Source organism: Halichoerus grypus, chromosome 7 (assembly GCF_964656455.1).
Source record: "Halichoerus grypus chromosome 7, mHalGry1.hap1.1, whole genome shotgun sequence".
Classification (NCBI taxonomy): Eukaryota; Metazoa; Chordata; class Mammalia; order Carnivora; family Phocidae; genus Halichoerus; species Halichoerus grypus.
In genome coordinates, this window is record NC_135718.1 from 62,675,960 (window position 1) to 62,703,062 (window position 27,103).

Genomic DNA, 27,103 nt, shown 5'->3' on the forward strand with positions numbered 1-27,103 from the left:
CAGAAATGAATTCACTCATATTTTCATCCAGTTCTACTATGATTTAATTTCTTAACTATATAATTTATTTATCTGGTATTTTCTTTGATGTTAGGAGCGAGCTGGTAATGGACATTTTCCTATTTTTTCATATTTCAGTCTTTGATTTGAATGCCATCTCTATCGTATATTAAGATCCCATATATGTTCACAGCTCTTTCTAAATTCTTTGTTGTGCTACAATGATCTGTTGATCTTTTTCAGAAGGAAGGTGGCCATCTCCAAGCCAGGAAGAGAGCTCTCATCAAAACTGACCATGGTGGCATGGACTTCAGACGTCTAGCTTCCAGAACCAGGAGAAAATAAATTTCTATTGTTTAAGCCATCCAGTCAGTGGTATATTGTTATGGCAGGCCAAGGAGATGAATGTACTTTTTAAATTCTCTTATTACACAGGCTATAAGTCATTAAAAATGTTAAATAATAGCAGGAACTCTTGGCACTATTTTTAATGGGAATGCTTGTAGTATTTGTACTTTAGCTTTAAGTTTGGGAAATGCATACTTTAAAAATATTAAGTTGTTAACCTCTCTTCTGATTTCTTTGCTATTACTGATGTTTATTCCCTAAATTCTTGAATAGAATGCTTTATTAATTCTTTTTTGTTTCATAGGAAAACAATTTTAAGGTCTTCTGTAGAGCTTTGGTTGTATCCTGTGGATTTGGCAATTGGTGTTTAAATTTTTATTTTTTTAGCAATTTTAGTTTGGATTTAGTCTTTGGCTGTAGTCATTTCAGAGAATTTTAACACTTGCAAGCACCTATTGCTGTGTTGTTTCTTTATACATTTGTTTTTCATTCCTAATTTTAATGAATTATTGCCAGTGTATTACGTACTATTTCTAATACAGGAATTTGTGGAGGCTTTCTTTGGGGACTAAAATATTGCATTTAAAATTTTTTGATGACTGATTAAAGTAATGTCTTCTCTGTAGACAATAGATGAAATATATAGTTTGTGTGTGTATATGTATCACATGTTAATATCTACCCTAGGCCATCCACCATGGAAGACCTAAATGACTAAATAGACAAAATGACTCAGCCGGGTGATAGCAACTAGCTTTTGCTACCAGGCTTCCCATTGCTGGCATGATGGGCACAGATGGCTGGCTATTTTGGCCCTACGTGGGATGCTCTGACAAAATAATTCTCACTCCAGAGCTCTCCGACGGGATGGCTGAGGTTTTGTAGCTCATTGTCTGCATTGTTGTTTAATGTCTTTCTCCATCCAATCCTGCTTCATTCATCCCCCTTCTCTTCACATGTGTTGATGCCCAGTAAAGATTTTGCACCCAAACTCCATCTTAGCATCTGATTACAGGAAACCCAACTTGTGACACTGAATTCTATAGAATGCATCATTCCTTAGTCCTCTGCTTCTGGTTGGATTTGGCCAAATGGAGCCACAAGGAGAATGTAAGAGGGCAGAGAGAAAGAGAAAGAGAAGTCGATGTATTTATTGCCTCATTTCCTATTTCTTTGGTATGGTTTTGGCCTACACTGTCCCTCTTTTTGACTTCTGTTCCAGCTTTATGGCTCCTTTTCCATGATTCCAACATTTCTTAGACTCTAGTGACAACTTGCCCTTTCCTCTCCCCTCAGGCTTAGGGATAGTATACTAGTGAGACAAAGCTAGATTTACTGCTGTGAAAAATTACCCCCAAATCTCAGTGACTTACAACTATAAATGCTATTTATTGTTCATTGTCGTGCTGCTATCTGATGTCCAATTTGGGAGCCAGGGGCTGGAGAAGCACAAACTAGCTTTAAAATTTCTGTCCATGGGGCACCAGGGTGGCTCAGTTGGTTAAGCATCCGACTCCTGGTTTTGGCTCAGGTCATGATCTCATGGATCATGGATCAAGCCCTGCATTGGGCTCCCGCTCATTGGGGAGTCTGCTTGAAAGATTCTCTCCCTCTGCCCCTCCCCACCTCAAATAAATAAATAAATCTTAAAAAAAAAAGCTTCTGCCCATCTGTTTCATGACATTCCGGCTCACATTTTATTAGCCAGATAATGGGTAGCACTAACTTCCATGGAGCACAGAAGTATAAGCCTCCCCAGGAAGAAGCAGAAATGGATGAACAGTAATACACTCTACCAGAAGTATTAATGCCTTTCCTGCTGTTGCTTATACATAGGTGCTTACCAGCTCATGGGGGTTCTCATCTCTATGTAAGTGAAGTTTTTTTTAAAGTTTTTTTGAGGATGCTGTCTGTTTCATGCCCAGAATCCTGATAGATACTGTGGTGTTCACGGAGTCTTTTATCACCATTTCCCTTCAACATTATGTAGTTTTTCTTTTAGAAATTATAATGACTACATTGTTTTATGCTTCGTTAGATAAGAATTTGGCCTTAATTTTATGCTCAGCCAACTTCAGTACTCACCAACCATCTCTCATCCTGTGACTTTGCCATTTCTGTAATTTTTATTTGGATGAATCTCTCTATATTGACTGGATTGTGTTGACTAATGGATTTTTCAAAAATGTTACCTGGATACCTAGGAGATATGCTTTCTCGAACTTTGTATATCCAAGATTATTTCATATTGTCTGGACATTTGAGTACTAAGTTGACTGACTGCAATTTTAGAGTCAAATCTCTTTTTCCCCCAAACTCCACTGACATTGTTTCACAATATTCTTGCATCTAGGGGCGCCTGGGTGGCTCAGTCAGTTAAGCATCTGCCTTCAGCTCAGGTCATGATTCTGGGGTCCTGGGATCAAGTCCCGCATTGGGCTCCTTGCTCAAAGGGTTTCTCTCTCTGCCTGCTGCTCCCCTTGCTTGTACTCTCTCTCTCTCTGAGAAATAAATAAATAAGTCTTTAAAAAAATATTCTTGCATCTAAAACTGCTAAGGATAATTCTTAAATCTGTGTTTTTGTTTTTTTGTTTATTTTTACTTCTTCCTTTGTTGGTGACTTATTTTTTTTTAAAGATTTATTTATTTTGAGTGAGAGAGCAAGTGAGCAAGAGCAAGCATGAGTGAGAGGAGAGAGGGAGAAGGAGAGAGAATCCCAAGCAGACTCCCTGCGGAGTGGGGAGCCCAATGCGGGGCTCAATCCCACAATCCTGATATCAAGACCAAACGGAAACCAAGCATGGGACACTCAACTGACTGAGCCTCCCAGGCACCCCAGGTGACTTATTTTTTTGCTTGAATGCTTTAGCCATGAAGTTCAATAACTTCACCTGTCATATATGTCTCAGAGTTTGTCATTCTTTACCTTTTTCTTCTAGAACAGTGACTCTTTTTTTCTTCATATCCTGTCTTCTTTCACTTCAGAAATGTTACCTCAATTATGTTTTTGATTTTTTTATTCTGTTAATTTTGCTGCTTTCTTCAGAGGCAGGCCTCCATATATTGGGTTTCCACTGGATCTCTTGCAACCCTTGTCTCTGTCCTTTCCCACATATTTCTTGTGTGATTTTCTGAAGCTGGTTCTCTACGTCATAGGTCAGTGTTTCCATTGTCATTTTTACTCTTCATTATTTTAAAATATTTTAAGTTCTTTGATGTCATCATTTTCTCTCTTTTTAAAGTATCAGTTCTTTTTTCATTTTACTCTGTTTTATATCTTTATATTGTCATACAAACATGTTTCCTTAATTTCTTTGGGGGTATGAAACATTTATAGTTTAAAATCTTTTCTCTAAAGTTAGTCTTCTTCATCTTTTTTTTTTTTTAAGATTTTTATTTTATTTATTTGACAGAGAGAGACACAGCAAGAGAGGGAACACAAACAGGGGGAGTGGGAGAGGGAGACGCTGGCTTCCCGCTGAGCAGGGAGCGCGATGCAGGGATCGATCCCAGAACTCTGGGATCATTACCTGAGCCGAAGGCAGATGCTTAACGACTGAGCCACCCAGGTGCACCTTTCTTCATCTATTTTTAATAGGCTTATGTATATTTTTCATTCGTTTTCTCCTCTCTCTCTTCCTCTTCCTCTTCTCCTCTTTCTTTTTTTTCTTTCTTCCCTCTTCTTCCTCCTTCTTTTCCTTCTTTCTGATTTTTGTTGTTGTTAATTATAGACACATTTTTTAAAAACTGCTTACTTATTTTTGATCGAAGGACTCTCTATCTGGTGCCCATTAACATCACCCCAAATCAGTAATTGAAAGCTAAGGGAACAAACCACAAAATAGAACAAACTCCTAATAGAGAGAAGCATCTTCCAGTTTAGAAGTGTCAAAAAATCTAGAGAAAAACATAGAAAGAAGGCTTTCATACCCTACCACTTAATGTTTGCCCCAAGATGGCACCACTTTTGATTAAAAGAACAGGTCAGAGATAACAGCGTGTTGCTTGGAGAAACCACCTCCCATCTGTTTGGCAATCTTGCTCATCTGCAGTAGAAGAGTACACCCTATGCTGAGTATTTTTTGGCTTTCTGAAGCTAACAATAACAAAAAAGTAGGAATCTTTAGATTTTCTATCACATGTCACCTGCAACTCTGTAATATGTCATAAACTGGAGAGCTTAAGCTTGGCTCTCTGTATCCTCTCTCAGGTGGTCTAAATAGTATCGTACCTAATAGCTGTTCTGTAGCATTTATAGTAGTGGCCCAACGTCTCTTAGTTTCAGCTGGAAATCAAAGAGTTTTGTAAACATGCTCATGTCATTACCTTTCCAAGAAGCCCATTATAATTTTCATAATTTGTTTTAGTAAGACCCAGGAAAGCAATGATCAGACTTAATGTTTGGTTTAAGACACAGGAAGTCAGGGCTTTATTAATACTTTCTGAAACTTTGAGGCATTTAGAAGTAAATTATATATTGGAATTATTTTACTCCATTAGTAAGTGTATCCAAGTGGTAATTTATTTAACCTAATGACTTTCTGTAAAATTAACAGTGTTTTCAAAGCATATTTATGAAATGAAAAGTAATTGATGAAAATTTTTCATTTGGTAGTTTTGCTGGAGTTTTTATAATGAATTGGACATCAATTTCTAAGCACCTAGAAGATACAGGCATTGGGTAGAAATTAACCATTTTTTTGTGAGAAATGTATCCCATCTGATTCATCAAATTTATTTCTGTTGACAGAATGGGAAGCTGTTAGATCTCAACAAATAATACCTTTATTAATACTTTCATTAGATAAACTTACAGTGGTTTTTTATGATGAATTAGTAAATATATTGTTTTAAAGTTAGTTTTTTGAAATTTTTCCAGTAAATTGTCTACTTTGTAGACTGAGATGACCAACTTGACTGTAGTACTAATCTGTCTTCTGACCCACACTTTGGAAATTAAAACATACACACACACACACACACACGCCCAAATTCTGACCTTTGCTTCATGTTTAAATAATAATCTTTTTATGGAAAAAATGCTTATTTTTATACCTTTCTTTAAACAAGTTGGGATTGCTTTTCACAAATAATTTGTAACTATTTTAATTTAAACTTAGTTGATCATTTTCCAGTAAATTGACTACTCTCTGGACTGAGAGCTCTAACCTGCCTCCTGACCCTGACTTTGTAAATTAAAAGACCTACACACATCATCATGTTCATGAACACAAATGCACACCCAAACTCTGACCTTTGCTTCATGTCAAAAATAATAATCTCTTTATGGAAAATAAATGGAGCTGAATTTATAGCAAACAAGTAGAAAGCTTTCATTCCAACTGTACTTCAGGAAGAATTTTCCTATGTTAAAATTCAGTCAAGTTCCCTTTAGTTCATTAAATGCTCTCACAGCAAAGTATGAAAATGCCTTCGAGCTGTTTATTGTACCAAGTCGGAACCACACACACTGACTAGCATCCATTTATAATAATCTAGCCTGCCTTACCCATTAAATTATATTTTCCAATACTCTCCAATACATAGCCCTGCTCAAGATGAGTGGTCTCTTCCCTGTTATCTGGTTAAAATGTAACATACTTGCCTCCATGGCTTTGCTCATATTGTTACTAATTTCTACCTTCTCAAATCTGGAATGTTCTTTGCTAACCTTTTCAAATTCTGCACTTTGTAGGCCCACCTAAATTCCCAACTCCAACAGAATTTTATTTTTGTGTTATATTCCACAGTGATTACTCCTTTTCCTGCCCCTTTATCTAATTTTTTTAAACTAAAGCTTTTCTGTTAAGTCCCTAATTATTCAATTTTATATTGTCAAATAGACTGCATATTCTCTGATGTCGGGTACCATATTACACTCTTTTAAAATTTTTCAACAGTCATAAAGCATGGCACTGAGCACATAATACTTTCTGATTGTTAAACAAAAGTATCAGAAATATGTTTAATTTTCTCTAATTATAATAGTGGACTATTACCTCTAGATAGAGCACAATTTTTTAAAACTAAGTCATTCTTAGGCTGTGCTTTTCCTGTATGGATGATTAAAGGATTTAATATTACATTAAAAACTACACTAAGGTAATTTGAAGTCTTTGAAATTCTAGGAAGGCAGAAATTTGATAGTTTTGTTTTCAAAAATAAGAATTCATGAGATAGACTGTATTCCATATAAATATGGGAAATGTAGAATCTAATTCAGAGGAAAGATGCCTTTTTTTCCCCAAAGTCATTTCCTGAGTATGTTTTTAGAGTGGTTTCCCTCATCAAGTAAGCCAACTTATGTCAGAATTTCAGAACTCTTGGAACTATTCAGGGTTCTATAGGATACATTTTCTCCTGACTCTTTTGTTTCCTTTGTTCTTCATTCTTTGGTTATTTCTTCCTTTTCTTTAAAAGCTTTGTAAGGCTGGTAGGGTGAAGTTCTCAGAGCTGTGCCTGGCACATAGCTAAGAGCTCAGTGTTAGCCATTGTGTTATTTTCTTTTGTTTCTTTATTATGACCCCCCCCCATATTAGCCTGGTAAACTATACACAAACATTATTTAGTATTATTTTGCCTATTTGTATCTAAAAAATATGATTAAGGATAAAGAAGAAAGTAGGAAGTCAAATACTCTCAGAAGCCCCTAGTATTGGCCTATTAGAAAGTTTGGATTTTATTCCAATGTTCCTTAATAAATATTTACTAATCATCTCAAATTTGTAAAGCAGTGTGGGGGAGGCACATATAATTCTGACATATATCCTGATAATTTTCTCCAATATGAATTTTGTATTTCAGCAACTAGAAATAATGTTATTTGAAATGTAGAGGAGATAAGACTTATATAAATAATTCAAGGTTGAGAGTTAAAAGTGCCCCGAGAAAGGTACAGATGAAATGAGAGTTCACAGGGGGAAATGGAAGAGCTATTTTCAGTTTAGGGGGTTAATAATTCATAAAAGAGAGAGGATTTGAAATGAACTTTGATGATAGAGCTAGTTTTGGAAAAGCATAAATTTGAGGGAGGTGGGAAGATGTGATGGATTATGGATTGCTGCAAATTCTGTCACTTCCTGAATTGAGAGGTTGAATTTATTTCCCCTCCTCTGGAATCCTAGCTGGTTCTGTGACTACTTTCACCAATGCAACGTGGTCAAAGTGACACTGTACCAGTTCTAGCCTAACTCAAAGAGGACTGGCAGCTTCCCTTCCTCCCTCTTGTAAATTTCATTGTAGGATCCATGTAATGAGCACCATGTAATGAGCCCAGCTAGCCACATGGAGAGACTATGTTGAGAGAGCCTATAGAGAGAGGTCAGCTTCCAACAGTTTGCATTTTCTTGATGACTAACAAATTTGGACACATCTTTTCATTTGGATATCTTTTGTGAAATATATGTTAAGTATGCCCATTTTTTCCTATTGGTTTATCTGTCTCATATCTTACTGCTTTGTAGCTGTTTATCTATTGAAGATTAAGTCTTTTGCTCCCATACATTTTATGGCAAATACTTTCTCCCAATCTACTTGAAGTTTTGTCCTTTTTATTGTGTTTTCTGTTGGAAAGAAGTCTGTAATGTTAATATAATACAGTTTGTCAAGTTTTTTCTTTTATGGTTAGTATTTTTTAAGGCCATAATGATATTTTTCTAGGTTTTCTTCTATAAGCCTAAATGCTTAACCTTCTTATTCATTTATTTATTTATTTAAGAGAGGGGAGGGGCAGAGTGAGAGGGAGGGAGAGAATCTTAAGCAGGCTCCATTCCCAGCAGGGAGCCCAATGCGGGGTTCGATCTACCAGCCCTGAGATCATGATCTTGGATGAAATCAAGAGTTGAATGCTCAACCAACTGAGCCGCCCAGGTGTCCCTAACCTTCATATTAAGATCTACACCTCATTTGAAATAGATCTTTGTTTATATTGTGAGCTAAAGGTCCACATTCATTATTTTCTTTATGGAATTATACACTTGCTCAAGCTTCACTTACTGAAGAGACCATGTTTTCCTCTCTGCATTACTTTGCCACCTTTGTCATTAAACTAAATGATCATGTAATTGTGGGTCTCTTTCTGGACTCTTTTATTCTCTTCCAGTGGTCTATTGTCCAAAATTAAGCACGTTGTCTTCATTACTGAAGATTTACAAATCTTAAAATATGATAGTATAAACTCTTCAATTTTTTTCTTCAAGATTGTTTTAGTCCGTTTTTGTCTTTCACTATTCTTTATACATTATAGAATCAAGCTGTCGATTCATGAACAAAACCTGCTGGGATTTTTAATAAGATTATGTTTAATATGTAGATCAATTTGGAGAGAACTGTTAATCTTTATTATAATGAGTCCTCCAACACATGGCCACCGTGTATTCTTTCATTTGTTTAGATGTTATTTAATTTCATTCAGTAAGATTTTATAGTCTTCTATGTATATATGCTTTATGCACGTCCAGTTAGATCTCATGCTTGTTCGATGTTATTATAAATGTTGTCATTTTATTAAATTTTATTTCCTAATTGTTTCTTGCTAGTATATAGAAAAAATATTTTTGTATATTGGTTATTTGCTCATTGATTTACAAAATTCTTTATAGACATCCTATAATTTTTCTGTAGATTCTTTTGCATTCTACATATGCAATCAGGTCAAATGTGAAAAATAGTAGTTTTCAATCTTTCCCATTTCTATACCTCCAATTTTTTCCTGCCTTATTGCACTGGCTAATTTTTATTTCTCTTTGCCAGTGTATATTGAATAGAAGTAGTGAGAGCAGGCATTCTTATTCCCATCTTCAGGGATAAATTTTTCAATATTTGACCATTAATTATGATACTTATTCCACATTTTCTAGCAGATATTATAATGACTAGGTGTCATATCTATGAAATGATTGTTCTGCTCCTAATGAGAAGATTATATGATTGCCCTCCTTTATTCTAAGGTGATAAATTGCTTTGGTATATTCTCAAATATTAAATAAACCTTGCATTTCTGAAATAAACTTAACTTGTTCGTGGTGGACTATCTTTTCATATGCCATTGCATTTGATTTATTAACATCTTGTTTAGAATTTTTGCATGTATGTTCATAAGAGATATGTCAAGAATTTGCCTTTTTTGAAATGTCCTTGTCAGGTTTTGAAATTAAGGTTATGCTAATCTTTTTCTAAACTTGGACAGTTTATATAAGATTAGTTTTATTTATTTCTTAAATATGAAGATATCTGGCCTTGGAAATTTCCTTATGGAAAATATTTTAAGCTAATTTTAAGAATATTTTAATTAAATTCAATTTCTTTGATATAGTTATTTGAATTTTACAAATTTTATAATTTTTACATAGTATGAAAATTTAAATACAATGCTGTTTATATTATGTTACTCTCTTTTTAATGTATGATTTTTAAAGATCTCCAACTTATTACTAACATTGTATTTTGTGCCATCTCTCTCTTTTTTCTTAAATAGTCTTGCTAAGACATTATTGAGTTTATTAGTCTTTCTAAAGAATAACCTCAGAGGTTAGTTAATTTTCTCTATTGGTTGATATTTTTCGTTTTGTTGATATCTGCTCTTAGCTTTTTAATTTCCTTCCTTATTCTTTCTTTCAGTGTAATTTGGTATTTTTACATTTATTTCTCTAACTTGTCTCTGGCTCAGGAGTCTGGGGTCTTCTGCCAGGATCCATGAAACTGATAGCTAAACTGTAAAGTATGTAAAATCTCAGACCCTTCACAGTTTCTTGACAATAATATTCCCTTATTGTCTTTTCAACATTTGTAGAAATTTTAGTAACATCGTTTCTCTTGTTGATGATATTGGTAATTTTTTCTTCTCTCTTTTTTTCTCTGCTCAGGCTTCACAGAGACATCAATTTTATTGATCTTCTAAGAAATAGCTCTTCTTTTGTGTTTTATTGGTTTCTCTTCCTAATTACTGCTTTTCTTCTATTTATTTTGTGTTTAATCTTCTCTTCTTTGCTAATTTCTTAAGGTGGAAGTTGAGGTCAGAGATAAAGACATTTTCTTTAATGGTATAAATTTCCCAGTAAATACTGCTTTAGCTTTATCCCATAAATTTTGATATTTTTTGTTTTAATTTTCACCCCATTCAAAATAGTTTTAAAATTCCTTTTTGATTTCTTCTTTGATCTATGGATTATTGAGAACTGTGTTATTTAGCTTATACAGATATAGTTTTCTGTTACTGATTTCTAATTTAATTTAATTGTAATCAGAAAACATATCTTGCATGATTTTAATTCTTTAAAATTAATTCAGACTTGTGTTATGGTCCAAAATATGGACAAGTTTGTAAATATTCTTTGTTCACTTTAAAGAAATGTTTTCTGTTTTTGTTCTATAAATGTCAATTATGTCAAGTTATTTAGTAGTATTGTTCAAGTCTTCTATATCTTTATTAATTTAGTTTTCTGAGTCTATCAATTATTGAAAGGGGTTGAAATCTCCCACTGTAATTATGGATTTATCTATTTCTCTTTGTAGTTCTATCAGTTTTTGTTTCACATATTTTGAATCTCTGTTATTAGGCACATAAATGTTTAGAATTGTTTGTCCTCTTGAATTGACCCGTTTATCATTATGAAATGACTTTTTCACTAGCCAGGTCTTTGCTCTGATAACTATTTTCTCTGATATTTATAAAGTTATTCCTCCCTTCTTTTTATGACTATTAGCATGATATATATATATATATACACACACTGTCCATCTTTCTACTTTTAGCTGATTTGTGTCCTTATATTCAAAGTGTGTTTATCATAGGCATCATATAGTTGGGTCATACAGTTGGCAATTTGATGATCTTCTCCTTTTATTTGGGTTGTTACATTTAATGTGATAATTGATATGGTTAGGTTTACATTTCCATTGAATGTGATAATTGATATAGTTGAGTTTAAATCTACCATCTTGCCATTTGTTTCTATTTTTCCCATATGTCCTTTGTTCTCTTTTTCTGTCTTCTTTTGGATTAACTGAGCATATTTTTATTTCATTTCAGTTCTGCTTATTAACTATATTTCTTGGTGTATTTTTAGTGATTGATTTAGAGTTTATAGTATGTACCTTTAATCCAGTCTACCCTAAGTAATATTCTGTATCACTTCATGTACAGAAACTTATGCCAATATACTCCTATTTCTCTCCTCTTGGGTTTTTACTACTGTTGTCACACATTTTAGTTTCTTTATATGTTATAAATCCAATAATGTAGTCTTTATTTTTGCTTTAAATAGTCAAATGTTTAAATTTTTTTCATTATTTTATATTGGCTCACATGTTAACCATTTCCAGTGCTTTCATGCCTTTGTATAGATCCAGATTTCCCTCTAGTATCATTTTCTTCTACCTGAAGGACTCACCTGCACATTTCTTGTAATGCAGGTCTGCTGATGATATATTTTTAAGCTTTTCAATTTCTGGAAAAGTATTTATTTCACCTACAGTTTTGAAAGATATCTTCACTGGATATAGAATTCTAGGTTGACAGTTTATTTTCTTTTAGTGCTTCACCATCTTCTGGCTTGCATGTTGCCAAGGAGAACTTTGCTCTCATCCAATGAGAACTGTGTTCTCATTCTTATCTTTGTTCCTCCATGTGAAAAAAAAAAAGATGGTGTATTTTTATTCTCTGCTTGCTTTTAAGATTTCTCTTTACCACTGTTTTATAGCAATTTGGTTATGATATTTCATAGTTTAGTTTTATGTGTCTCATGTTTGGGGTTTCTTGAGCTTCTTGCTTGGATCTGTGAGTTTATAGTTTTCATGAAATTCAGATAAAAATTTGTCACTGTTTCTTCAAATATTTTTTCTCCTTCTCCCTTTCTCTTTCTAGGAGTCCATTACACATATATTTGGCCAGTTGAAGTTGTCCTTCAGCTCACTAACTTGTTTTATCTTCCTCCAGACAGGCACAAAGTAGGAGCAGAGTAATTTCAATCCAATTATGGACTAGAAAATAATGGAGCTGGTTTCCAAACACTCTAATGCTAGGTATGCCTCAATTCACCCCATTCTTAGGATATATCACTCCAGGATCCCAACTGACCAGTGGATTTTTGAACTTTATTTTTTTTATGCCCCTCATACCATAAGACTGCTAAAAGATCTGCTTTACTATACAGATGCTATCTGCATAACATTTGAGCCATTTGCCTGTCAAAGTTTAAGAATCAGCACATGCCTGGAATGGAGAACTGTCATAGAGTATCAGGTTCACTCTCTACACCTACCTTCAACTTATGATCTCTATCTCTTAATCCTGACAACGTTGGCATACTCATATTCTCATCTTTGTTTTCCTAGTCTTATAAAATTGCCAAAAGTTCTGTTGGCTTTTTTGCTTCTTAAAGGCTGCCCTCTACCTGTTTCTCAACTTCTTGCCTTGTACTTCCTAAAACAAATGCCCCTAGGGGAAAAGCAGCACAAAAATATTGGGTTCACGTCTTCCTGGGATTGTGGCCTCTTAAGTCCTAACTGCCTTGTGAGATCTCCAAAGCCTTCTAAAAATGTATCCACTTTTCTTTTGTTCTTAATTAGTGCATGATCCATTACAAGATAATCACTCAGAGCTGGAAGCATATGTGCCAGAATAATTATTTTTTGAATGAAGTACTTTTCACATTGGAGAGATCTGTAATTATCTGTAAAATTTATGCTTTATTGTTTAATGTCCCAAAAGAACATATTTCTACTATTTTGAAAAGTGAGAATATATTTCTTTTTTTTACCTTTTCATACTCTTTACCCATTTCTCCTACTGTTCATTGCACCTTGCTGGCAATCACCAATTAGTTCTATCTATGAGCTCGGTTTTGTTTTTGTTTTCTGTCTTTTTTTTTTTTTTTTTAGATTCCACATAAAAGAGACATCATACAGTATTGGTCTTTGCCTTATTTCACTTAGCATAATGCCATTCAGGTCCATCCATGTTGTTGCAAAATCTTGGTTTTGTTCTTTTTTTTTTTTTTAAAGATTTTTATTTATTTATTTGACAGAGAGAGACACAGCGAGAGAGGGAACACAAGCAGGGGGAGTGGGAGAGGGAGAAGCAGGCCTCCCGCAGAGCAGGGAGCCCGATGCAGGGCTCGATCCCAGGACTCTGGGATCATGACCTGAGCTGAAGGCAGACGCTTAACGACTGAGCCACCCAGGCGCCCCTGGTTTTGTTCTTTTTTACAGTTGAATAATATTCTCTCTCACATACACACACACACACACACACACACACACACACACACCCCACATCTTCTTTATCCATTCATTGATAGACACTTAGGTTGTTTCCATATATTGGCTATTGTATATAATGCTGCAATAAATATCTATTTAAGTTAATATTTTCTTTGTTTGGACAGATAGCCAGAAGTTGAATCACAGGATCATTTGCTAGTTCTATTTTTAAGTTTTTGAGGAGCTTCCATACTATTTTCCATAGTGGCTGCACCAATTTACATTCCCACCAACAGTGCACAAGTGTTCCCTTTTCTCCACTTCTTATCTCTTGTCTTTTTGATAATAACCATTCTAACAGGTATGATGTAATATCTTATTGTCATTTTGTTTTGTATTTCTCGGATGATTAATGGTGTTGAGCATATTTTCATGTACCTGTTGGCCATCTGTAGGTCTTTGGAAAAATATCTATTCAGATCTTCTACCGATTTTCTCTATCAGAATGTTTGTGTTTTTTATTTGCTATTGAGTTGTATGAGTTCTTTATATATTTTGAATATGAGCTCCTTGTCTGAACCATGATTTGCAAATATTTTCTCCCATTCAGAAGCTTGTCTTATCATTTTATGGTTTTCTTTCCTGTTCAGAAGCTTTTTAGATTGATTTGGTCCCACTTGTTTATTTTTGTTTGTGTTACTTTTGCTTTTGGTGTCAGATTCAAAAAATCATCACCAAGACCTATCTCAAGGCACTTACTGTTTATGCTTTTTCTAGGAGTTTTATGGTTTCAGGTCTTATATTCAAATCTTTAATCCATTTTGAGTTTATCTTTGTGTATGCTGTAAGATAGTGGTTGAGTTTCATTCTTTTGTATGTGGCTGCTCTGTTTTCCCAGCACCATTTATTGAAGAGAATGTTCCCCATTGTATATTCTTGGCATTGTCATAAATTAATTGATCATATATGTGTGAGTTTATTTCTGAGCTCTCTATTCTGTTCCATTGATCAGAATTATATGTCTGTTTTTATGTCAATAGCATAATTTTTTTTTTTAAAGATTTTATTTATTTATTTGACAGAGAGAGACACAGCATGAGAGGGAACACAAGCAGGGGGAGTAGAAGAGGGAGAAGCAGCCTTCCTGCAGAGCAGGGAGCCTGATGCGGGGCTCGATCCCAGGACCCTGGGATCATGACCCAAGCCGGAGGCAGATGCTTAACTGAGCCACCCAGGCACCCCAATAGCATAATGTTTTAATTACTATAGTTTGTAATAGATTTTGAAACCAGGGAGTGTGATGCTTCCAGTTTTGTTCTTTCTCAATATTGCTTTGGCTGTTTGGGGTCTTTTGTGGTTCCATACAAATTTTAGGAATATTTGTTCTATATTTATATTAAAAATGCCATTGCAATTTTGATAGGGATTGCATTGAATCTGTAAGATTTCTTTGGGTAGTATGGACATTTTAACAACATTGATAATTTCAAGCCATGGGCATGGACTATCTTTCCATTTATCTGTGTCTCCTTTAATTTTTTTCATTAATATTCTGTGGTTTTCAATATACAGGTCTTTCACCTTCTTGGTTAAATTTATTCCTAGTCATTTTATTCTTTTTCATGCAATTATAAATTGGAGTGTTTCATTAATGTCTCTCTCTGATAGTTTGTTATTAGTGTATAGAAAAAACAGATTTTTGTATATGTGACATTCTGTTCTGCAACTTTGTTGAATTTTTTAGTTCTTACCGGTTTTTGGTGGACTATTTAGGATTTTTTATATATAATATCAAGTCTACCTTTACTATATATTTACCTTCCCAGTGAGATGTATTCTTTTCTATGTTTTCTTATTACTAATTAGTATCCTTTCTTTTCAGCTCATAGAAGTCCCTTTAACATTTCTTTTAAGGCCAGTTTAGTGATGAGGAACTCCTTAGCTTTTGCTTGTATGGAATAGTCTTTATTTCTCTTTCAATTTTGAATGATAAGTTTGCCACAAGAAATATTCTTGATTGGAAGTTTTTTCTTTCAGCAGGTTGAATATATCATGCTACTCCCTTCTGGCCTACAAAGTTTCTGGTCAAAAATCTGCTGATTATCTTAGGGGGTTGCCTTGTAGGTCACAAGTTGTTTTATTCTCTTCTTGTTTTAACATTTTAATTATAGCATGTCTTGGTGTTGGTCTCTTTGGGTTCATCTTATTTGGAACTTTCTGGGCTTCCTGGATTGGATATCTGCTTCCTTCTCTAGGTTAGAGAGGTTTTCAACCATTATTTCTTCAAATGAGATTTCTGCTCCTTTTTCTCTCTCTTCTCCTTCTGGGAACTCTGTGAAATGAATGTTAGTCTTCTGATGTTCTGTAAGTCCCGTAAGTGATCTTTATTTTTTTCATTCTTTTACTGCTCTGACTGGGTGAGTTCCACCACCTTCTCTTCCATTTGACTGATCCTTTCTTCTGCTTCATCTAGTCTGCAGTTGAACCCCTCTAGTGTATTTTTTTTCAGTTTGGTCATCATGCTTTTCAGCTCTGTGACTTCTATTTGGTACTTTCTTATATTTTCCATCTCTCTGTTGACGTTCTCATTGTACTCATTCATTCTTTTCCCCACTTCATGAGCATCTTTATGGCCATTATTTTTAACTTTTTATCAGGTAAATTTCTTATCTCTATTTCATTAAGGTTTTTTTCTAAGGTTTTATGTTGTTCTTTCATTTGAAACATACTCCTCTGTTTCTTCCTTTGCTTGACTGTGTGTGGGCTTCTGGATGAAATAACCATGTTTCCCAGTTTTGAAGGAGTGGCCTTATGTAGGAGATGATCCTTGTCACTCAACTCTGCCTCAGTTCCTTGTTGTGTCTCAAACATTTGTGCTTGTCCAAGCAACCTATTATATTTTTAATGTTTCCCAGTAGTTGAGGATGTATGTGCCAAGACCTGTCACTGTCCCTAAGGGGAGAATCTCAGTTTACTGTATATGCAGGGAGTATCAGCAGCATCACAACTGCTTTTAGAATCTAAACTGTTCAACAGAAACTTAGGATTTCTCTAGTTAACTCTAAGAGCTCCTTAAAAAGGCTATTATCATGAAATCTGTATCACTATCTCTCTCTATATCTATGTCTGTACACACACACACATACACACAGATTCAGTATCTAAAGCCTCCAGTCATAATGCTATATTAGGAACTGGAAATCTATGGCATAGAACAAAAGTTTTCCATTGACTACATACCAAAATCTCACTGGAAATTTCTTTCAAAATAGTAAGTAGGTAAGTTTCTTCTTTTTTCTTTGGTGAATTAATGCATTACATTTTTAAATCATTCTGTCTTCAAGTTAACAAAAATTAAAATTTACAAGTTATGTAAAATGCTTATTTTATGAAGTCACTCATGCTTTAACATGTCCTTCATCCTTTAATTCATTTTATAATTTTGAAATGGCAAGTGCAGCTTATGTTACCACAAACATTCCCTTTAATCCGAAAAATGTGATTTCTGAAAAGCCACTCAACACAAATAAAGCTCTAAGTAAAGCTTCCTTTTCTAAATCAGTTTAAATTACTTATATTTTAGATATGATGCAGTGCTAGGGCCCTACAAAAAATGAGTGAAATAGCACTGAGTTTTGTCAATTATGTTTTTTTTTCCTATTTGAAGGGCAGAAAGAAAATCAGGCCAGCAGTGATTTAAAGGATCTTTTAAAAAAGTCTTTTCTCTTTTTGTCTTTTGTTTTTAGTGGTTTAGTAATTCTTGGAGTCCCTTGTAGTATGTAAAATGAATTTGTGTAAAGGCACTGCTTTTTTGTGTTTGTGAATTTGTGTAAAGCACTATGAATTTACTGTTAAAATTTAACTGAGTTTTTATGGTTATGGCATAAAATTAATAAAATAATCCAAACATTGTAGCCATGTTTTAATCAAAGGTGACTATCTTAAACTGACTTAATTCCAAATGTCTGGACTTATTTTAACTTAATGGTTCTATGTCTAAGCAGTAATTTAATTTTAAGCTTTTTGTTTATTCCAAGTAAAGTCAAACAATATGTGCATTTGTTAGGAATAATCTTTGGGCAACACTTGAGTTGATGTATCCCATTAGAAATGATTTGGGGAGCTTCTTTTGAGTAACCTATCTAAACCGTCTCTTCTTATGATTTCTGTAAATAAAAGAGAAAAATTAACTATATATCCTTTCTATTCAAAATTAACTGTTGAATGTTAAATGTTTTCCACATCTATCCATTTTGGATTTATTGAAAGAAGTTTCAGAAGTGGGGCCTCTTCCAAATTCTTAGAGCATTTGAACCATAAAAGGCTTAAAAATATTTTGCAATCCCATGAGCAGTAATCTGATATTTAGGAATTTTTTTAAAGGAATGAATGGTGTATAAGCTTTGAAATTAGAACTTCATGTGTGATCCATCATAAACAACATTATTTCAGTGCTTATAAGATACACTTGAGATACAAAGGATGAGAGAAAGGGAAATAAAATTTATGAAGTATTCCCTATTTTCCAGATACTTTAACTGTTATATATTTTATTTTATTTTATTTTATTTTACTTTTAGATTTATTTATTTATTTGAGAGAGAGAGAGAGTGAGCATGGGGTGGGGACAGGCAGAAGGAATGGGAGAGAATCTCAAGCAGACCCTCTGCTGAGTGTGGAGCCGGATGCAGGGCTCTATCTCATGAGCCTGAGATCATGATCTGAGCTGAAATCGAGAGTCAGATGCTCAACCAACTGAGCCACCCATGTGCCCCTATAATTTATTCTTTAAAGCACTTCCATAAAGATACAAAGCTTTCCTAGTTTCAAAGATGAGGAAACTACAGCTCAGTAAGGTTAAGTAATTTGTTCATGATTATAAAGAGAGCAGATGGAAATGGAATTTAAACACAGAGAGGAACAGAAAGGAAGGTAAATCATAAGCTGACCACTTCCATTTCATTATCAAAATAAGACATTTATTCATTCATTCAACTGCTCACACAGTTGGCCTCTGATTTTGTGTCTAGGTGTTGACCCTGGGGATATAAAATGATATAAGGAGACGTGGATACCAACCTTAAGGGGTTTGCAGTACAACATGTGGTACTAGGTTGCAAGTGCTATGAGAGAGAAATGCCCAAGGTGCTGGAGCCCAGAAGATGGTAAACTTAATTAATTGAGTTGCTGCCCTCTATTTTGCTTATCCTCACAACTATGAGAGGCAGATATTATTCCCCTCATTTTGTATGAAGAAATTGAGCTTCATAGAGATTAAGAGTATTGTCAATGGTAACCCAACTAGTAAGTGACTTACTTTGGACCAAGCTCATATATCAGCTTCTGTTTTCACCTTGTGCCAAACCTGAAATAGGACTCAGTGTTTTTTTGTATCAGTTATGCAGAGTACATTCATTAAAGTGTTAGTGATCAGTGTAGATTTTATGGGAGATTTTTTTTTAAGTGCTTTTTTTTTTTTTTAAGATTTTATTTATTTGAGAGAGAGAATGAGAGAGAATGAACACATGAGAAGGGATAGGGTCAGAAGGCGAAGCAGACTCCCTGCCGAGCAGGGAGCCCGATGCGGGACTTGATCCAGGGACTCCAAGATCACGACCTGAGCCGAAGGCAGTTGCTTAACCAACTGAGCCACCCAGGCGCCCCTATGGGAGATTTTTTAAAAGGGGATTTCATTGTAGCATTCTTTTCTCACTAATGTTACTAAAATTTCATTTAGTGGTTAAGAAAGTATAAATGTGTCATAGGAATAGCAAATGTGATCTAATTTCCAAACATGGTTCCCAGCATCTCACTCTCCTGCTCAAAGTCAACCTACAGAGAACAGCCACCACAGGGTGACCAGTGATGGTACTGACTCCCTCACCAATGCATTTCTTAATACCTTGATGAAAGGAGTGTGTCCTCTGGACCCACCCAGGGATAATGGTTAGCAAGTGGCTAAATAGGTTATACATTATTTCCTTTTCCTGAGGTATCTGAATTCTCCCTTTATATTATAGCAGGGAAATTCTGGCACAACATCCTAATTGACTGTAGGCCACCATTGAGTTCAATCTTTAGTTAGCCAGCTTAGCAGACTAATAAAGACACTTCTGGGTACTTGAGCCACACTGTCAAGTCCTGAAACCTGAGTAAGTGCACCCACATCAATACATTCATTCCCCTCAACCTCTATTTTCTCACCTTTTGTTTTACCCTCTTTGTCTAATACCATGTTCCTCGGTGTTACCTTCCTAACTCCCCTACTTCTGTCCAGTAAGTTATCTGGATACCACATACATATGTGATCAACCCAGTTCAGAACTCCATGAAAGCAAATTTCTAAGGCCAATTCTATTGTCAATTACTATACGGTCAGTCATCTACAAGAAAACAGTTCCCTGGCCCTAGGTAATTGAGGAAGGCTTAATAAAGGGACTATTTACAAAGATGCAGGCTGGTTTGGGAGAAAGTAACAAGGATGGTTCAGCAATCTATCTGTTCTTGTCCTTGGGCCTAATGGTGAAGGGGATGGAATAGTTTCCAGAATACAGACAAAAGGGCTATATAGACATGACAGGAACCTTATCTTTCTGTAGAGGGCATACCCAATATGCAGTGACCCAGTAGAGAGGGAGCTGAGAGGAAAACCAGTTCAGCCTCTTTCCTCCCACTTACGACCCCCTGCCACTGGTCCAGTTAGAAGTCAAAGGCTAAAGGAGCCTACTGATAATTTCCAGAAATGCTGGCCTTCTGAGGCGCAGAGTAGGGTAGAAAAAGGGAGAATGGATCTTGGAGGGGCAAACAAAATCCATCCAAACAATAGGCCAAATATTTAATGTAGGCTTATCTATGATATTTAAAATGTATTTAGGAAACAGCTATATTTGTTTTTACCTAGATAACTAATTATGTTGAATAGATGGCTGCATTCATTTTGTAAAAATTGAACAATTAAATATTCAGAATTTCAGTCAAAGAGTTTATCTTAAGGAACATTTCAAGTTTTAAAAAATTTACATTTATATCAGAGTTATTTTATGCTCATTTGCATTTAATGATCACATTACTCCAAAACATTGATTACTTAACAAAGAATAATAAAGTACTTTCCCTTCTCTTTTCTCAATGTTGGCTGAAACTTAATATACAGTAACAGTGTCCATTTTCATAAACTATATATAAGCTGAGTATATATATATTTGGTTAGCAGTATTTATTATATAGAAAAGAATATCATGGGGTTATATAGGAAGCATAAAGAAATCAAGAAAATTATAAAAGTGATTAATAATTTAAAACAATTTTTTTGGTAATATTATTTATATTTTATTTTTTTAGAGTACATATTTGGAAAGTAATAAAGTTAAACTATGTCCTATTTGTCAGTGTTTTAATTGTTGAAACTTCTATAGGTAATCAATATTATGACATGCTACTTAGCTTGAAAGAGGTCTGAATAATCTCTTTCATTCACGGTTTTCTTTGGTGCCCCTAGGGATTAAATCAAAGCCTTTGCAGAGAAAGTGTGCAACAGCAGTAAGCATGTGGACATTAGTCCTCAGGTTTCATAGCTTTAAAATGTGGTTAAGTTGGGGCCCACCTCCTATGGTGAAGATTACCTATGTTGATACCTGAAGTGCTTAGACAGTTCCTGGCATATTGTAAATGTTCAGCTAACTTAGCTTCCCATCCCCCCTACACTTTTGCCTACTTACCTCCTATTATCCTAGATCTCCACCCAAAGATAATTAGCTCAGGGAAGCTTTCTGTGATTCGCTACGCCCCAGATTAGAGAAAGTTTCTAATTCAGGTCTTTACGGTAATCTGTATTTTTCCTTCACAGTACTTGGCTTATAATTACATGCCTGTGGGTTCATTAAATCACTGTCCATTACTCTTGCCTGACTACTTAGCATTATGAGTAACTGTTTTGCTAACCCACGTCACAAACTGATAGTGAAAAAAGTATTTGTAAACAAACTGACTCAGAGAACTTAGTATGGCAGGCATATCACAATTGTTTAAGAATTATCTTGATTATTAAAGGTGGCAATAGACACAAATCTGAAAATTACTGGCAATACCTAGAACTGGAAATGCATTTATAAGCCAGTGATCTTGAATCCACAATTGTTCCCCAGGGCAAAGTACTTGTTGAGCTTTGCCCATGCGGAACTTAAATGCACATTATCCCTGGTTCCAAAGAGTGCACCGAGTCCAATATCTGCTTGACTCATGTACCAGGTGAGGTTGTATAGTTACCAGTAGTAAGCCTTGCTTATGAAAGGCTTAGTTTCAAACACTAACACTTTTCTCTATAACTCTAGTCTGAACTAATAAGAAAATACTATTTTTCAAATGAATGATTTTTGTTTGCACGAAACAGAAGAAATTGAAATTTGGTTATACTATGAAGAGATATTTATTAAACACCTATTATGCACAATCCAGTTTGGGATATGAGCCATTCATGGTGGAGAATTTGATTTTTTACAATTCCAGGAGGCCTCCTTAGAGTGAAGAGCCATCAGAGTAGGCAGAGTGGGTTGTGCAAAAGCAGCCTGACACAGGGGAGGAGAAAATGAAAGAAGATGAAGTGAGCACTGGAGGGTGACTGAAATAGGGGGTAAAAGAGAGAGATTTCAGCTATTGCTATAAATGGGAAATATGTTACTTATCTGTTGCTATGTAAATTACCCCAAATGTGGCAGCTCAAAATAACAAACATTTAAAGTCAACCATTCTGTGGGTCAGGATCTGGAGCTGGCTCAGCTGGGTGGTTCCGGCGCAGGGGCTCTCACCAGTCAGGCTATTGGTCAAGGCTGTGATCATCTCACCTTGGGGAGGATCCTCTTCCTACGTCCGTCATGTGGCTGTTGGCATGCTTCAGGTCCTTGCCAAGGGGGCCTCTCCAGAAGCTTCCTGAGTGTCCTTATGACACAGCAGTTGGCTTATGCCAACTCAAATGATTCAAAAGACAGATAGCAAGAGAGTGCAAGCAAGCCTTATGGTTATCACAAGATGGAAGCCACAGTTTTTTTATAGCCTAATTTTAGAAGTGACATTCCATCAGTTCTGCCATTTTCTATTCTCTAAAGAGAGTCACTAAATCTAGCCTCTATTAAAGAAAGAGAAATTCAGCTCCACCTCTTGAATGGAGAAATGTTAAGGAACTTGTACACATATATTTAAGAAAGATAGAGGAAACACGAAGGGACAGGGAGATTTCCAGATGTGGTACCTTATGCAAAATGTCTGGGTTGACCTTTTAATGAAAGCTTACAATATAAAGTAAGATTAACTATTTCCCTCCAGCTCCTAGGAATCAACTGTGTTTGTGTGTCTGTACATGTGTATATGTGTATGTATATGTGTGTGTGTGTGTGTGTGTGTGTGTTTCAAAAGGCAGGGGAGGCCTGAGAGGAGCTCCCCTGTAGTCAGGTGACATACAAACTAACACAGTAAGGCGCAAATCCCAACAGTAGTCAGTAGGAAGGGAGGAGTCAGTGTGGCTTATGGAACTCAGGAATGGCTTCATAGAAGACACACGAGTTGCTTCCAATTGTAAATATTAATATGTGACAGATGTTTATATATTTTTTTATTGAAGAAAAGATAATTCAAGTTAGATTTCTCGCTGTTTAAATGGAGCAAAAATATCTGTTCATTTGTTAACTGTATGTGTCTTTTCCCGTCTAAATTTCTAAATCTCTTTAGTTAAAAGGCCTTAATTCTTTAAGTTACTGAGTATTGAATAAGGACTGAAAAACATTCTCTGAATAATGGATAGCTGCACCCATTTGGTTCTTCTTTTGAGAGACAGAAAGACAGACAGACAGACACACACACACACACACACACACACAGACTCCACCCACAAATATTAGCATGATTCTGTGTGTACCAGCAGGCATGCCAATCTTGAAAGTAGGTTGCTGTTCCCATCTAAATTCTTATTAGTCCAAAAGCTATGCTCTGGGAGCTTTGAAACTATATTCATCAGTTAAACTTGCCACGTTTGCTATGGTCATTAGTGCTTCAAGTAAACAAAAGAAATAAGCAATTAAAAAAAAAAAAACAACCAACCAACAAAAACCACTCTACCTCACCTACCCTTATATTATTTCCTTGATTAAGCACAGAGCTAGTTTGCCACAGAAAACTTTGGGGTTTTTATCCTCTTTACTCCTACAGTGTCAATGGTGCTGATGCAGCTGCGTAATTTGCATAGAAAGTTGCTTGATTCTGTAGTCAGCATACCAATAAGGTGGCCTCTTTCTAAGCATGTTTATTCTCTCTTGATTGACTCTTCACTTGCATGCTCTTCTGCACAATGCACACTTACTTGCATATTTCCAGCCATCTGTCAAACACTTACCAAGACTTAAGTCTGGCCTCGTAATCAAACTTGAACACTGTGGAAACACTGGTATATGTATGGCCCAATAGTATAGAACTGTGACCAAAATCTTCTTCTTAAAGAAAATAATCAATAAAAATATGTTACTCTACATAAATCTTGGTTGACTTCATTTGATTACAGAAATTTATCAGTTAAGTCTGCATTCACCAAGATAGAGCTAGCTATACAATTATAGCAAATGACTTCCTAGTCATAAACAACTGTAGTTCTCTATCCACACCAAGTATAGCAGTCCAACATGATTTCCAGCCTGTAGAAAGAAATCTACTTTGTCATTCTATTAGTTATACTACCTAGAGTAAGACTGGCTCATCATAAATTTTGGACTTTACTAACGAGAACAACATTTGGAAGTATACTCCAGGGAAGAACAGGACAAAATAGTTTAAATTGGAATTATACTAGAAAATCCTAGAAAAATCTGGGATGGATGGCCACACACTTATAGATGATCTGACTCCATCTCCCATCTAATGCTTTAAACTATTTTACAAAATATCTTTCCACAAAAATCATGTAGCTGAATCAGAATATACTCAATAAAGATACAATTTATTGCCTCTCAATTCACTCAATAAAATTTAGTAGGTGCCTTTTGTTTGCCAGGACCTGTGCTAAGAGTTGCTGGTATCAAAGTGTGGAAGGCATAAGCCCCTGCCTTCCCACATCTTATCCTGGATATGTCTATTATTTAGAAAGTGATTGCATATGGTAGTCAAAATCTTCCTTCAGAATAGCTAGTCACTGGCCTTTGGTCTGCCATCTGGGAGTTATACAGACAAGACAAATCTCTTTTTTATCTTGCCAGAACTTTAGATCTGAAGACAGTTATTATATCTTCTCTGAACTTTTTCTTCTTCAGAGTCAGTCCTCTGGTCTTGGAAAATCCAGGTTATTTTTCTCTGAACACATTGTGATTTGAATATGCTCCTTTTCACATGTGGGCTCTGAGCATTATATAATCTATTTTAGACATGTCTGGACATCTTAGAGAAGAATGAAAAGATCACTTTTTCTTTAAACCAGAAGCTTGGATTATTAATGGATTCTGCTGAGTATGTAATCACAGAATAGAGACATATTGATTTTTCTTAGACTCCGTTCATCCTGCCACTTCTTGCCATCTATTGGCCAGATAGTATCTTAAGTAATAGAGTAAATCCCTGTAGCTAGCATCCTTGTTTTCCAAGTCTTGTTGTGATCACTGTGGACACTTTGGTGATTTATATAACTCATGAATAATAAGATGCTCATCCTCGAGTAACAATTAAATCTTCATTTGCAATAGAACTTTTGCTTTAGGGAAAAAGAACACTGACTAATCACATAAACATGAAATGCATCTCTTCAAAATAAAGCAGACATTTTCATAATGTTATGCAATCTTTTAAAGTTAAATAAGCAAGAAAAAAAGAAATATTGCTGAATAAGGAAAATAAAAGGAAATGAGATAAAACATATAGTGTAAGTCTTTACTCTGGGAAAACAGCTATATGCTACAGCATTTACATGCCGACTGCAAAAAATTTCAGGACATACAGACAAGTGTAAAGGGAAAGCAGAGATTATGTGCTATACTATCACATCAAATGACTATAGCTAACGATTTGATGTCTGTCCTTCAGGGCCTATTCTCTGTATATACATATATGTGGATATAAACTTATAAACTGCAATCACAATAAACACATTTAGTAGTCTGTTTTTTTTTTTTTTTTACTTAACATAGTGTGAATAATTTTCCATCATAAACACAATGCTATATGAGTACTCTTAATAATGACAGCATTTTATTATATGGAGGTACCACACTTTTTTTTTTTTTAAAGAATTTATTTATTTGACAGAGAGAGACACAGTGAGAGAGGGAACACAAGCAGGTTGAGTGCGAGAGGGAGAAGCAGGCTTCCCGCTGAGCAGGGAGCCTGATGCGGGGCTCGATACCAGGACTCTGGGATCATGACCTGAACCGAAGGCAGATGCTTAATGACTGAGCCACCCAGGCGCCCCTGGGGGTACCACACATTTTTAAAACTGCTTTCTAATGATAGACGTTTAGGTACTTCACAGTTTGGGTTTTATATTTTTTTTTTACTCTATACAAATATATGGATCCATAGTTCTGCCCATTGTCTGATTACCTCTTTGGGATAAACTCAAACTCAAATTGTTGGCTCAAAAGGTAAACACATTTTAAAGCTTGATATATCTTGCCAAACTGCTCTCTGGAGAGTTTACCATTTTACATTCCTCCCATCAGTATATGAGAATGTCAGTTCACCACACTTTCACAAGACAGTGTGTTACCATTGTAATTTTTGAGAATCTGATCATTTAATTCAATTTGCATTTCATTGAGTACTAGTGTGAAAATCTTTACATATGTTTATTGGCTTTTTATATATCTTCTCTTCTAAATATGATTTGTTAATTTTTCCATTAGTATGGTCACCTTTTCCTCATTGATTTATAAGAAATTACATATAATATTAAGACTATTATGCTTTCTGTCATCTGCAATGTAAATTTTAGTTTTTAGAGTTTGTTCGATTTCTCTTTGTGGTGTTCCCTCCCCTAAAATAGAAACTATACATTTTGATGTGGTCAATATATTAGTGGCCTCTGGTGTCTTAGAGTATCAATTTATAATGGGCATTCCCATTATACAACAAACATTCCCAAGGTGGTCCATATAAAGCAGAATCTTCATAATTAAAAATGAGTAATGTAAGCATATTTCTTCTATATCAACATTTAATTTTCTGGTCATGGGTTTAATGACTGATATTTAAAAGGGTTGATTCAGATTTTTAAAATTACACAGCAAAATAATATTCTCCAAATATAATGTTTTGGGTTTAGTCAATGAAATAAAATGTTCCTTCTTTTACATTAATTGATTCAGTAAACAATTATCAAACACTAGGTGAATGTATATAGTTCCTATACTGAGAAAAACAAGAGAAAAAAATGTCAGTTGTCCTGATCTCACAGAACTATGTAATTAGTTCCCAAGATGTAGCGCTATCTTTGGAAGACATTTAATAATGAGGAAATAAAAAAGTAATGTTAGAGAAAGTACTCTTCCCTCCTTCCCTTCCCATTCTACTCTCCCTCCCTGCCTTTCTC

General features: G+C 35.0%; 1 protein-coding gene and 1 long non-coding RNA gene across 7 annotated transcripts in view; one reads left to right on the top strand and one right to left on the bottom strand.

Moving 5' to 3' along the window:
* The window catches only part of LOC118519321 (uncharacterized), a 176,573-nt gene extending 174,564 nt beyond the window's left edge, over nt 1-2,009 (top strand). The window contains exon 4 of the long non-coding RNA XR_004909103.2: nt 244-2,009. This is a non-coding gene — a long non-coding RNA (uncharacterized LOC118519321). The remainder of the gene's footprint in view (nt 1-243) is intronic.
* Nucleotides 1-27,103, bottom strand: part of CABCOCO1 (ciliary associated calcium binding coiled-coil 1) — a 195,269-nt gene that overhangs the window by 106,189 nt on the left and 61,977 nt on the right. The gene's annotated exons all lie outside the window — the stretch shown is intronic.